The sequence below is a fragment of the Mustela lutreola genome, chromosome 5, assembly GCF_030435805.1.
Source record: "Mustela lutreola isolate mMusLut2 chromosome 5, mMusLut2.pri, whole genome shotgun sequence".
In the NCBI taxonomy this organism is placed as follows: Eukaryota; Metazoa; Chordata; class Mammalia; order Carnivora; family Mustelidae; genus Mustela; species Mustela lutreola.
In genome coordinates this window covers 86,474,922-86,489,673 of record NC_081294.1, presented here as the reverse complement: position 1 = coordinate 86,489,673, position 14,752 = coordinate 86,474,922, and the positions used below count along the sequence as shown (strand labels likewise).

General features: G+C 40.4%; 1 protein-coding gene across 1 annotated transcript in view; it reads left to right on the top strand.

Annotated features, from left to right (window-relative positions):
- Positions 1-14,752, top strand: part of ANKRD55 (ankyrin repeat domain 55) — a 402,288-nt gene that overhangs the window by 83,584 nt on the left and 303,952 nt on the right. Inside the window, exon 2 of the mRNA XM_059175015.1 lies at positions 5,387-5,547. The gene's annotated coding sequence lies outside the window, so the exon portion shown is untranslated. The remainder of the gene's footprint in view (positions 1-5,386; positions 5,548-14,752) is intronic.

Sequence of the window (14,752 nt, the reverse complement as noted above, 5' to 3'; positions counted from 1 at the left end):
CTGACCTGAAGGCAGATGCTTAACCCACTGAGCTACCCAGGCACCCCTTAAATATCTAATATTTTTCTCTCTCAGCAGCCCCCTTCCAGGCTAAAGTACCTTGGAGAAATACTGAAATCTGTTAATTCTGTAAATTGCCAGAAGTTGGGCCTTCAAGACATCATTAAAACAGGCTTAAAATCAGAGCATGGGAGAACATTTTATCTTTTCACTTATTGCCCTTTTATTAAATGCTTCTGAATACTCCAGACTGTTGTAATTATTTGAAATCTCTCCAAAAACACTGATGTACCATTTTTCACAGCTTAATAACAAAATTTCATCTTCCCTACACTCACACCATTCTTGCATTGTCCTTCCTAGTGGCATGCAGTGTATTATTATGGAAGTAAACTTAGACGGAGAATTAGAGTGTCTCATGGACTGAATTGTGTCCTGCTCCACCAAATCTATATGTTGAAGCCCTAACTTCCAATGTGACTGTATTTTGAGTTAGGGACTTAAGGAGGTAATTAGGTTAAATGAGTTCCTAATGGCAGGGCCCTAATCCAGTAGGACTGTGATCTCCAAGAGAATATAATTTCCCGAGCGAACCTAATTTTTTAAAATAAGGCGGCAAAAAGAAAGAGAAACAAAGACACTGTTTCCTAAAGACCCTTAACCTTACCTTGTTTACATTTTCTCAGGGAGAAACCTGGGACCAGGGGGATTTTTTTGTTAGAAAGAGCCTTAGAGGAAGCCTGGTTCAACCATCCATTCAATTCATTGCCCCTAACATTGACTGGCATTTGTGAACATTATTACGTACTTATACCCATTGAGAGTTCAGGAAAGATTTAAGGTGGTTGTAATCACAACAATCACAGCTCCCAATTCATGATCTACTATTTAATTATTCTTTACCAGACCTCCCAGACTGGGTGTCTTTCAGTCTAAACAAACATCTCAGCATTAAACATCCTTCTCTCTGGACCTTTCTGATTAAAGTCAGAACCTTAGAGCTGGAGGGTCCTTCCAAAATTATCTAGCTCATCAGTGCTGCTTTGAAAATGACAAATTGAATTCTAAAACAAAGCGTTGGTTGTCTCAGGTGTCACAGCTCATGAGTAACTGAGTTTGTATATAAACTCCCATCACCTGACACTCACCATGGGGACCTAGGTGGGCTTCTTCAGCCTTGTCAGGACAACCAGCCCCTCATTACTCTCAACTTATATCCAGACCCGCACATTTGGTTGTCTCAGGTATTGTGTTTATAACAGTATTAGAAACCACGAATGAGCCAGTTTGCTCAGAGGTACCCCAGGATATCCAGTGGTGGAAAGTAGGTCTAGTTCATAGTGGTGGCTTCTGTTATTAATACAGGAAATAGTTTTTTCTTCCCTCTTTCCCGACTTTGTTCCCAGTCTCACGATATTATAAAGGTCCCTCCTCTGGCAGTCTTTGCAATGAATGGGGCTAAGCCAGACACCAGAGGTTGGCTTAAGATGTAAGGAATGAGTTGGTGTGAGGAAAAGGAGATATTCCTCCTCATCTGCTGGCAGAGTCCTGAGTGACTTTTAGCCTAGGATTAGATCTATTTTAATACACTCTCCACCTGTGTATTCTCATAAACCAAAGCATTTCAAATTCAAAACTTACTCAAAGACTAATCTTCTTCTACTTAACTAATTTGTAAAAATATATTCCTAAAGTAACATGAGTGATTTTGTTCCAAAATAAAAATGGAGCGTATTTAGAAGTGAACAAGTTTCCAGAACAGGATTAATGTTGAATAATGCCTGTGGCTTTGAGACCTAGCTACTTCCTTGAATCTCTGACACTCTCCCTCCACCTCACCCCCACCCCTCTAGACACTCCCATTGGTTCTTCCTGTTGATAGCATCTTTAAAAGAATCGACCACAGTATTGTTATCAGTCCCATAGTTTCATTTCTTATTTGTGTCTATATTTAGATCGGAGGAAAAAACCTTTTTCCATTGCCTAGCAAAGAGAGTGTTTTTAAATGAGCTAATGAATCTCTTACAGGGGAATACCAAATGTAGCTGATGTCTTCTTGCTATGAAGGAATAGGTGCTAAAGCTAATGAAGTGTGGAAGTTGTTAGCTGGTGGAGTAACCATTGACTTCGATGGTCAGATCACAGGTGTATGAACACTTAAATACTCTCTTATGAATTAGGCCAGGCTGTACAGATGGGGCAGGAGGGGAGTTTGGGTGCTTGTGGGTGAGAAGAAGCATCACTCTCATGTGCCAATAAGAACACAGGTTCATTTTAGTCAAGAAGAATGTTCTAAACATAGTGTAACAGTTCTGACATATAGTGCTAAAGAACAGGTTCTAAAGGATTATCTATTCTAGATAAGAATCAAAGTCTGATATCATATTTAGAAAAAATCCATGAATTGGAGAGAATCATGGATTCTAATGAATATCTAACCCAAATATTTAATTTTTTATATTTTTCCTTGCAGCCTTTAAGGAATTTTTTTTTTTTTACCATCTTTATACAATTTTCACTGAATAAAATCCCTCCAAGATCCTTCCTACTCTCACCCATTCTTATGTAGAAAGGAAAAGACATCCCTTTGACTAACCTGTGAATGGGAAGATCCATGTAATGATTCAGAGTAGAATAAATCAAAATATGGAACGGGGAGGAAGCATCTGTAAAATGTTTTCGGGGCCATTCATTGGCCAGCAGGGAAAGAATGGAATGTGTCCTTCCTTCTGCCCTCCCACCCCCAACAGAGGCCTCCATGCTCTTAATTTATCTAATGACTGTCCAAGTCTCTATACTGAGAATCCCATTAACCCTCCTCTTCCAACGTCCAGGGTGCCATTGTCTGACTACAAAAACTCTGTAAAAGACTCTTTGTCTAGCCTCCACAATTTTGCTCCCTTTTAATATTGGTGATACCTAAAATTACTTCTTTGGGGGAGGATTCCATTCAGTTAGATAATCTTTTGTCAAAATAAATCCTTAGAAGTCCAGAGCATTAAGCCAAAAGCAGTAAACATTTTTTTTAAGAGGCCGAGGTCTAAAAAACTAGTGGGGCCTTTCTTAAAATGTATGTGTCTAGACCTTGCTTCAGACTTGAGCTACTGATTGCTTGTTCCTTGACCTGACTTCTATTTCAGATATTCTGGCTGCATGGGTCTGTAATGAATTTTGATTCTCAGAGGCAATGTCCTTTGTTGGGGCTCCTTCCAAAGCCTCCTGAGGTTGATCTACTAATGTGTTCCATGATTGTGTGTTTTGCAAGAAATCTTATGTGAGATATTTCTACTCCACTTGGATGATATGGCTTCTGCTTCAAATCTAAAATCCCCTTATACTTGTCTTATAATTAGACAATAATTGTCTAATTGTCCTCCTGGAGCGGTTGCAGTGCGAGTGAGGATAGGAAGTTCTAAATAAATATTCACTTGTAATTGAATTTACTTCTCAGTAAATACTTATATAGTAAATATATAGTAAAATAATAAATATATAGATATATATAGGTACCTAACTATATATTTGGAATTCAAAATTACTTTTCTTATTGGAAGCCCCTATACTCTTCAGAGCCCACAAAACCTGGGCAAGTTTCCCAGGATTTTAGGCCTCCTGAAATTACCTCTCACATAATTCTTTTTTTTTTTTTTTTAAGATTTTATTTATTTATTTGACAGAGAGACATCACAAGTAGACGGAGAGGCAGGCAGAGAGAGAGGAGGAAGCAGGCTCCCTGCTGAGCAGAGAGCCTGATGCGGGACTCGATCCCAGGACCCTGAGATCCTGACCTGAGCCGAAGGCAGCGGCTTAACCCACTGAGCCACCCAGGCGCCCCCCTCTCACATAATTCTTAATCTCGTTTAAAATTTTCCTTCCATCCTGATATTCAGTTATTTCTAGATTTCATACAAAACCTGCTTTTCCTGGTCCCCCATCATAACCTGACACAAATACTATCCAGAAAAGGAACTGGAAATGGGGGAAATGAGAAAATACCAAATTAAGTGAAGAGGAAGAGAAAAATTATTGAGAAGATAGATAAATTGCCAAGTTATCTCATGCATCTATTAGTATTGGTCTTCATGCCTAGAGATTGAGAGGAGGAGTTTCCCAAATAAGTTTCTTTTAACTGCTGAAATATAAAGCCTTGCCATGCTGGTTGGGAAGCTAAGTGATGTCCCATCCGAGGTGAAAGTGGGGTAAAGTAAAGGGAGGTGACAGGATGGTGAGTTGAAATGAACTAATGAAAACACATGGTCTTCCGAAAAGGAAATGGGGTTATGAAAAGAGATGGGAAAACCAGTTCTTCCGGGATAATGCCTTTTGTTGGGCTCCAGTGGGAAGTTCATTTGAGGAAGCTGGAAGGATACGATGGGCGCCCAGGTTACCTGACAAGAGGAAAGAGGGCTGAAGGGAAAGGCAAACAGTGTGGGAGAAGGACCAGGGGTCACGTTTTTCTTGGCATTGAAATATTTTTCAAATGAGTTATTTTTCAAAAGTTTCCAAGGAGGATCCTCTACCAGTTTCCAACCTCCATTTGGGATTTGAAACCTACAGGAAATTAAGCCCCTTCCCATGACCTCTTTCTTCCTCCCTAAATTAAATTTGGATGCAGAGAGCTGCTTAAGCAGAGGCTGGAGCCTTTTGCTGTGCCTGAAAGTGTGGCCTCTCCCTAATGCAGTCTTAGGGGCTGGTTGTGCTCCCAATTAATTGTTATTTTGGCAAGTTCAAAGAAGTTGTTTTGGGTTTTGGCAAGTTGTTTAAAGATTGGCTTTCAAGTTCTTCCATCTGTAAAACAAGGAGTTTGGACTACAATCACTGGTTCCTAACTTGGGTGGTGATGGCAGTGGGGGCAGGGGAAGTGCTGGTGAGGGCTGGTGGTTAAAGTTCCTTCTCAGAATAGGATGAAAATTATAGAACTACTCTCCAAAAATAGGTACCTATGCCCGTTCACATATAATTTTGCATATAATTTCAAATGTTCACGGACCCTTCAGTAAACTGTTCTCCAAGGTAGTTTTCCTCGCAGGAAGGTTACACTTCTTGACCCCATTTAACTCGGGCATGGGTGGTTCAAATGTAAGCAAAAGTTCTGGGTGGCATTTCTGGGTTAAAGACTTAAGAGCAGTGCTTTCGTTTCTTTCTACACTAAAGCCAGCAATGTGCCTGATAGTGGCTTCTCCATCAGATCTAGGAATGAAGATGACAGTGGTGTAGTCGTTAAGTCTCCAGCCAACCTTGGATTATCATGTGACATGAGGGAAAAAATAAGCTTTGGTTGCTTTCAGCCATTGAGATTTTTAGAATTGTTTTTTTACCACAGCATTATTTAGCCCATCCTGAATGACATAACATCCTGATTGATACATCCTGAATCTATCCATAGATGCTGGAGCTTTCCATGGGTCCTGGATCATCAATCCCAAATCTGAAAATATTAAAGTTTTTCTGAAAATTTATGAATCTCTGAGGTGAACTTAATAACACAATTGCAGAATCTTGAATCACCTGAATTCCTATCCTGGTTCCCACAGAACGTTCATTTGGGTGAGTATTTCATTTTAAGGTTAAGTAATAAAATTTATGCTTGTGTGGGTGATTGGAATGAAAGGCTCACCTGGCCCAGCTTCAAAAGGCGATGAAGGGTTGGCTGCAGTCTCATTAGGGGATCTGCCTGCAGGAGGGAGGTAAGGGATTACTCCAGCCCTTGGTGTGCTGTGGACACTCCTTGGCTGCAGTCTAATGTGCAGAAGAAAAGAGTCAAGAAAACAAATAAAAACATACTTCTGAAAGCTTCAAATGACTAAAGAAGTCAAGAGGCAGGATGTCTGCACTTTGTTTCTATTTATGGAACACGAAGTTTAAACAGAGCTCTCCATTCAGTATTCATCTGGCTACGAAAATTGCCTTCCAAGTTATTATCTGCAAGGAAATGGACAGCATTCAAATCTTTCCCTGCAGTGAGTTTGTATTTAGAGATGTTTCACATGTGTTTAATTCACTGATCAATTTTACCTTGTCAAAACAGAATGGTCTGTCAAAAACAGGATGAGGCTCATTAGTGAGACACAGGAGATAGTACAATGGAGGAGAGAATAAACAGACTACCCAGAAATAAGAAAACAAGACCTATTCAGGAAGCAAGGGGGAATAGCAGAAAATGATACAGTGGTCATAGTAGACCAAAAGCTAGTGAGACAGCTATATGATACTGCTACTTAGTAAGTGATACTGATGAAGAAAAAAAAAAAAAAAAGTGTCAGGAGAGTTTAGGGAATAAAGGTTTTTAGCCTGGAGAAGAGTAGGAATTTAACAACATTTTAATGTCTAAGAAACACCCTAGTATAGTTGTAAGAGTTCTGGACCTCATGAGTGGGAGTCAGGAAACTCAGGTTCTAAACCTGGGTATTCTTTGTCCTAAAGTTCTGAGCCTCACTTTGCTTGTTCATAAAATGAATAGTTCAGATTAAGATGACTGGTCAAGTCTTACCCAGCTCTAGAATTTAGAGAGGTAGTTCTAGGAAAATGTTGTTCAGTGACCCCACTTCTTTACAATTCAGAAATTTCTAGTACATGAAAAGCTTCTTGATTAACAAAAGGATGATTAATAATTTACTTAAATAAACCTCTAGTGGAATTTGTAAAATTTTGGAAACTGCATCCTTAGAGGTTTTTAAAGTTCAGATAGAGCCCATCTCTTTGAGGGTTAAGAGATAGACCAGGAGATAGGTTTGTGGTTTCTTCTAGCCATAAAACAATGTAAAAACATTTTATTGTCATCTTTTTTTTTTTTAAAGATTTTATTTATTTATTTGACAGACAGAGATCACAAGTAGTCAGAGAGACAGGCAGAGAGAGAGAGAGAGGAGGAGGAAGCAGGCTCTCTGCTCTATAGAGATGCAGGACTCGATCCCAGGACCCTGAGATCATGACCTGAGCCGCAGGCAGAGGCTTTCACCCACTGAGCCACCCAGGCGCCCTTATTGTCATCTTTTGAAGGAGATTTTCCCAATAACCAGCCCCTAACAGGAGGGAAACAAAATCCCAATCCAAAATTGTTGATCTATTGTCCCTGTAACAAACAGGAGATGTTACCGTCAGCCTAAATAAAGAAATAAACTGAGGCAAGCTCAAATGACCAGAAATTGAATTTATTTGGGAATAGCAGTGGACTGCAATTTGGGGAATATTCTGTAGCAAGCTGCAGGTGGATCTGCTGAGGGTTTGGAACAAGCTGTATTTATGGACAAGGAGTGCAAAAAGGGGGAAGTCCAGTCAGAGTTCAAGTGGTAAGTTCATTGGCTTGAGGATAGGGAAACATGCTTGGCAGATATTCATTGGTCAGGAGTGAGTCTTGGCCTTCTATAAAGCAGGCATTTATGTGAAATCAGTCTCTTAGATCTTAAGTTCTGTTCTTCTGAGGGCACATGCACATTTCATATCCGCAAGGTTCCATTTTAGATTGAAATCTTTTCACAGAACAAAGAGAAATCCAGCAAAAACAAGGCTCTAAGTTCGAGCTGTGCTATATTTTTACTTTGCAAGGCATGGTCATGTCTTACTCACAAGAACTTTGTAAAGGGTGGGGCCTTTACAGTGTCTGGGGCCCTCCCCCCTCACCACTGGGCTTGGATTTCAGAGGCTGGTCAGTGGAGAAGGCCCCTTAGCCAGCCTGTATTGCTGCCAGCACCATGAGTGACCTGAGAGCAGCCAAAATTTTATTTTTCCCCAGGTAAGATTCTTCTGAACTCCTGGAAGATGGTGTGAGCCCTATTCTACATGCTGGACAGGAATATATCCAATCAGGAGTGGCTTGTGTGTATCCTACTCTGCAGCAATTGCTTTTTTAAAAAAAAGTAGGAGGAAGGGAAAATCCCTTATTGCTGCCCTATTTCACAAGACCAGTGCTCTAACCCCTGAGCTATGGAGCCGCTGCCCTATTTCAATATGAGCGAAGTGTTGGGCACTCTATCAGCCACTGATTAGAAAATAATGTTCAGCCAAGGGAGCAGTTGGTTTGGTGGGAGTTGTCCTTTGAAATGCCTCTGCAGGGTTAACTCTAAACTGAGAGAAAAGGAATTCCTCTAAACCATCAAGACTCTAGAATGATTCCTTTAGTCCTTAGGAGTGGCTTCCTTCGGGCTGGCTGGACTTCAGCCAAAGTGGGACATTTGAGGTCCCCTCTGCATTTATCTTTGTGGCAGCTTCTTCTCTCTGGAGTCAACTCTCACCATTCTTTGGCTATTTAGCATCATCTCCAGGTGGACTTCCCTTGCCAGAACTCATCATACTCATTAGGTAGTTCCTAGGTCTTTGAAAGTGACTGTTCTTTCTGAATGTGAAAAAAAAATGTCAGTGATTGCCTTGAGATCATAGTTTATGGTCTAGGGCCTGGTAAGTGAGTATTTAGCTTAGGATTTCAAATTTTATTTATTTTTTCTAGGTCACACCTCCATATAATTTAAAATTCAAAAGGTAGAAAAAGAATACATCAGAAGTCTCATTCTGTCCCCCATCTGTCCAGTTCGCCTACCTGGAAGTCATGTTACCATTTTATTTCACACTCTTACAGAGATGGTTTCTTTCTGTGTCAGCATGGATGTTTGTAATTACCCCCTTATTTAATCAAATGATAGGATTACTACACACACTTTTCCATACTTTTCATTTGATGCAACAATATACATTGGAGAGTATTATGTTGTAGTACATTTAGAATTTCCGATCTATCTTTTATAATTGGTAACATTCTATTTTATAGGCATACACTGATATATTTTAACGTTTCCTAAAGTGAACATCTAGGTTGTGAGGAATCTTCTGCTATTATAAACACTATTATAGAGAATTACAGTGTATCCATATCATTATGTGCAGTGTGAATAGGATGAAATTTTTAGGGTGAATTTTAGAAGTGAAATTGCTGTGTCACAGGGCATGTGCATTTGTATATTTGATAGATATTGCCTATTTGCCCTCCGGAGACACTTGCCATTTTATATTTCTGTTAACAAGATGTGAGAATGTCTATTTCTCACTATCTTGTCAGCACAGTTTTTGATCTTTGTTCATTCTGTTAGATAAAAACTAATTTTTAAAAATTTTAATTGATATATCATGTATTAATAAACGTATATTTACCATAAGTGTACAGCTCAGTAAATCTTCACAAATTAAGCATATTGTATGATGAACACCCATTTCAAGAAACACACAGAACCTATAGCTCAGAAGCCCCAGAAGCTTTAACCCAGAAGATTTTATTAATTTGAGAGAGAGAGAGCAAGCATGAGCAGGGGAAGGGGCAGAGAGGGAAAGGAAAAAGTCAACTCTCCGCTGAGCACAGAGCCCAACATGGGGCTTGATCCCAGGACCCTGAGATCACGACCTAAGCTGAAATCAACTGACTGAGTCACTGAGATGCTCTAAGTAGCCATCTTTTTAAAACCATCAATTTTTATTTTGAAATAATTTTAAATTGGCTTAACAGAAGTTAAGCATCATTTCATGTGTTTAAGAGTCATTTATGTTCCACATCTTCCTTCTTTTCACTACATCTGTATCTTTGGGGTAAATACTCAGTAGTACAATTGCAGGGTCATAGGGAAGCTCTATTTTTAATTTCTTGAGGAATCTCCACACTGTTCTCCAAAGTGGCTGCACCAACTTGCATTCCCACCAACAGTGTAAGAGGGTTCCCCTTTCTCCACATCCCCTCCAACACATGTTGTTTCCTGTCTTGCTAATTTTGGCCATTCTAACTGGTGTAAGGTGATATCTCAATGTGGTTTTAATTTGAATCTCCCTGATGGCTAGTGATGGTGAACATTTTTTCATGTGTCTGAACATTTGTATGTCTTCATTGGAGAAGTGTCTGTTCATATCTTCTGCCCATTTTTTGATATGATTGTCTGTTTTGTGTGTGTTGAGTTTGAGGAGTTCTTTATAGATCCTGGATATTAAACTTTTGTCTGTACTGTCATTTGCAAATATCTTCTCCCATTCTGTGGACTGCCTCTTTGTTTTCTTGACTGTTTCCTTTGCTGTGCAGAAGCTTTTGATTTTGATGAAGTCCCAAAAGTTTATTTTCGCTTTTGTTTCCTTTGCCTTTGGAGACATATCTTGAAAGAAGTTGCTGTGGCTGATATCGAAGAGAGTACTGCCTATGTTCTCCTCTAGGATTCTGATGGATTCCTGTCTCACGTTGAGGTCTTTTGTCCATTTTGAGTTTATCTTTGTGTACGGTGTAAGAGAATGGTCGAGTTTCATTCTTCTACATATAGCTGTCCAGTTTTCCCAGCACCACTTATTGAAGAGACTGTCTTTTTTCCACCGTATATTTTTTCCTGTTTTGTTGAAGATTATTTGACCGTAGAGTTAAGGGTCCATATCTGGGATCTCTACTCTGTTCCACTGGTCTATGTGTCTGTTTTTATGCCAGTACCATGCTGTCTTGGAGATCACAGCTTTGTAGTAAAGTTTGAAATCAGGTAACATGATGCCCCCAGTTTTATTTTTGTTTTTCAACATTTCCTTAGCGATTCGGTTCCATACAAATTTTTGGATTATTTTCGCCAGCTCTTTGAAAAATACTGGTGGACTTTTGCTTGGGATGGCATTAAAAGTATAGATTGTTCTATGCAGTATAGACATTTTAACAGTGTTTATTCTTCCTATCTAAGAGCATGGAATGGTCTTACATCTTTTTGTGTCTTCTTCAATTTCTTTCATGAGTGTTCTGTAGTTCCTTGAGTACAGATCTTTTACCTCTTTGGTTAGGTTTATTCCCAGGTATCTTATGGTTCTTGGTGCTATAATAAATGGAATCGATTCTCTAATTTCCCTTTCTGTATTTTCATTGTAAGTGTATAAGAAAGCCACTGATTTCTGTACATTGACTTTGTATCCTGCCACATTACTGAATTGCTGTATGAGTTCTAGTAGTTTGGGGTGGAGTTTTTTGGGTTTTCCATATAAAGAATCATGTCATCTGCAAAGAGAGAGAGTTTGACTTCTTCATTGCCAATTTGGATACCTTTTATTTCTCTGTGTTGTCTGACTGCTGTTGCTAGGACTTCTAATACTATGTTGAACAAGAGTGGTGAGAGTGGGCATCCTTGTCGTGTTCCTGATCTCAATGGGAAGGCTGCAAGCTTTTTCCCATTGAGGATGATATTTGCTGTGGATCTTTCATAGATAGATTTTATGAAGTTCAGGAATGTTCCCTCTATTCCTGTACTTCAAAGCGTTTTAATCAGGAACGGATGCTGGATTTTGTCAAATGCTTTTTCTGCATCAATTGAGAGGACCATGTGGTTTTTCTCTCTTCTCTTATTAATTTGTTCTATCACATTGATTGATTTGTGAATGTTGAACCATCCCTGTAGCCAGGGATGAATCCTACCTGGTCATGGTGGATAATTTTTTTTTTAAAGATTTTATTTATTTATTTGACAGACAGAGATCAGAAGTAGGCAGAGAGGCAGGCAGAGAGAGAGGGGGAAGCAGGGTCTCCACCCAGCAGAAAGCCCAATGCGGAGCTCAATCCCAGGACCTGGGATCATGACCCGAGCCGAAGGCAGAGGCCCTAACCCACTGAGCCACCCAGGTGCCCTGGTGGATAATCTTTTTAATGTGCTGTTGGATCCTGTTTGCTAGGATCTTGTTGAGAATCTTAGCAATCATATTCATTAGTGATATTGGTCTGAAATTCTCCTTTTTGGTAGGGCCTTTGCCTGGTTTGGGGATCAGGGTAATGCTGGCTTCATAGAAAGAGTCTAGAAGTTTTCCTTCTGCTTCAATTTTTTGAAACAGCTTCAGGAGAATAGGTGTTATTTCTTCTTTGAAAGTTTGGTAGAATTCCCCAGGTAATTCTCTTTTTCTTTGAACAATATGTTCATATTCTTTGCTCATTTTTAGGTTAAACTGTTGTGGTTTTTTTCCCCCTTGATTTGTAGAAATGATAAGGAAATTTCAGTGCAGAGTAGAAAAGATATGAGCAGTAGGCTGGAATTTATCAACTCTGGTTGACCCCTAACAGTGGATATTCAGCATTTGAAACTCTAGAAAACTAATAATGGATAAAGCAATTCAATAACTGGTATACTCAGTCCAGGGACCAGGGCCTGAGGAACCCACTGCTTCATCTTTTGTTTAACTTGGGAGCTTGGTGGTCCCCATCTCACCCTCCAAAAGAAGCCTGGTGCAAGTAGGTTCTTCTGTCAAGTAGGTGTTTTATCCTTAAACATCAAGTAAATGCTTTTCAGGTCACCGTTTGAACATTCTACCTGGTCAAGGGAAAGGCCTATTATACAGGAATATCTGAGAAGACTTTTGGGAAATATTTGGAAAGAAGCCTTTCCCAGGAGAGAGCTGCCACTCAGGGATGACCACTTGACCAGTGGGTTCCCAGAGTACCTTGTCCCAATCAGCTCAGCTACCACATCAAACAAAACATCACGCTTGGCCAGGAGGCTCTAGTTCAGAAAGAACCTCCCAGGAAGTCTACACACAGGAGGGGAGTTTCCCTTAAAAACAAAAGCAAGTAGGAGTTTTCTGTTTTTTGGTTTTTGGTTTTTTCCCCCTTCTCCTCTTCCTCTGACTGGACAGTAACCTCACACCACATGCCTTCCAGCAAACACTCATCACCCGATAAATCATGTGACCCATTCTGTTTACTTAGAGGTGCTTGCCCAGCTGGACCTCTAATGTAGACCCTGGTCTGTAACCAACTTCAGAGTGGTTTTTACTGAAAAGGGAACTTCTGAGGACCAGATAAGGCAAGCTATTCATTTGCATAGAGGGGCTCTGCTAGGTCATTCCCTGGGAGGCTGGGAGAACTGTGAAATGTGAGACAAGTTTTCAGAAGCTGCCAAAAAAACATCTTCTAGAGAACACCATCCCTGTTTACTTCTTACACAATGTGGAGTAGCTATAGAAAGTCTCCTCTCAAAAGTAATAATGAGGGGTGCCTGGGTGGCTTAGTGGGTTAAGCCTCTGCCTTTGGCTCAGGTCATGATCTCAGGGTCCTGGGATCAAGCCCTACATTGGGCTCTCTGCTCAGCAGGGAGCCTGCTTCCCCCCTCTCTCTCTGCCTGCCTCTCTGCCTGCTTGTGATCTCTGTCTGTCAAATAAGTAAAATCTTAAAAAAAAAAGTAATAATGGATTTGGGTTTGGACCCTCATTTAATGTTTCACGTTCTGGAATCAAGAAATGCTAATTCAAACATTTTTCACTGAGTGCTTTGGCAAAACCACTGACTGAACTATTTTTAAACTGATTAAAAAAAAAAAAAAGGAAAGAAGAAAGAAGGAGAGACAGAGACAGCCTACTTAGAAGAAGGTGGAAGCTGCTTTTGATCAGATGAACTGCCTGGTCCAGAGTCAGAGCAGTGCATCTCAGAGTGGACCTGTGAATTCTCCATGTCAGAATCACCTGGGTTTAGTCCAGAGGAGGTTGCCCAGGCCTGAGGAATTAGAACTGCAAGAAATTTGGCTCCAGAAATTTGCTGCAAACAAATGAACAAGACAATAATACAACCACACACATATGCACACACACACAACTATTTGAGGGAATGTTATGCTTATAGACATGTGAAAACTCCACTTCTAAAAACACCATTTTGTAGAATTTGAAATGGCGCTGTTGGGCCATGAACAACCAAGCTGCAACAGGAAAAAACTTCTAGAGAGGACAGAATTTTCACCCTGTGATCCATATTGACAGGTCTTTTGGCTTCCCTTCAGTCTACTCACTGGCTAGTTTTTTAAGATAAATAGGCACTTAATTCAATTCTTTACAGAAAGTTCTGGGCCACTTGGAGAGTCCTGGTGGGGAAATGTCTTGTGCTCAGACACCTCTCCATTCACCAGTGTCACAATTTTGTGCTGATCCTGAAAGGAGTAGGGTTGGTGCAGGAATTGGAGAGGTGAACTGAGTTGTCTAGACATTTACACAAACAAACCATTACTTTGAATTCCTAGGTATCATTTTAAAGCCTATCTTGTCCATTCTCTCTCTCTTGTCCAGTCTCTCTCCTCCGAGTGAATGAATTGGGAACAGAATCCAGTTACAAGTCAGAGCTGCCTCTTATTAAAAACCTTGAGAGGGGACTGGCAACATTAAATTGTACTTCATTAGATCCCAGCTTAGAAGCAAGGTCTGTGCACCATCCCTACTACCCAGGAGCTTCTTGTAGGCTCCTAGAGGCAGCTGGGGATGGGGACACGCTTGTGGCCATGTGGTGCCTCAGGGACACTGAACACTAGAATTTGGGAGGCAATCTTTGGCAGAGTCCCCTCCATCCCCCATGGATATACCTCCTCTGCTTTGGGCACTAAAATAATAAGCCATCTTGGTGTGAGGGACCATGGAATCTTGGACAGTAACCATGATAACTAGTGTGGATGAAGGACCAAAAGGTTCTCAAGGACTTTTAATGTATTATGATTTAAGCTAGTATGTGAGAGAATACACAAAAGAATTTTGGAAAACAGGGGTTTATTATTGCACATGTCAAGAGTTTGCAGGGTAGAGAAAGTCAATGACATAGTGACTCAGGGGACCAGGTGGCTTGGTGATGCTCTCGCTCCTCTCTCTGAAGAACAAGATGACTGCTGGAGATCCGTGCGTCATGCCTCACACGGACAGGTTCAATGAGAGGAAGGAATGGAGCTTTGTTTCACATGTCTTTATTTTGATTAAGGTGGAACCTGTTTCTCTGAAGATCCTAGAACTCACTGTCACTTGT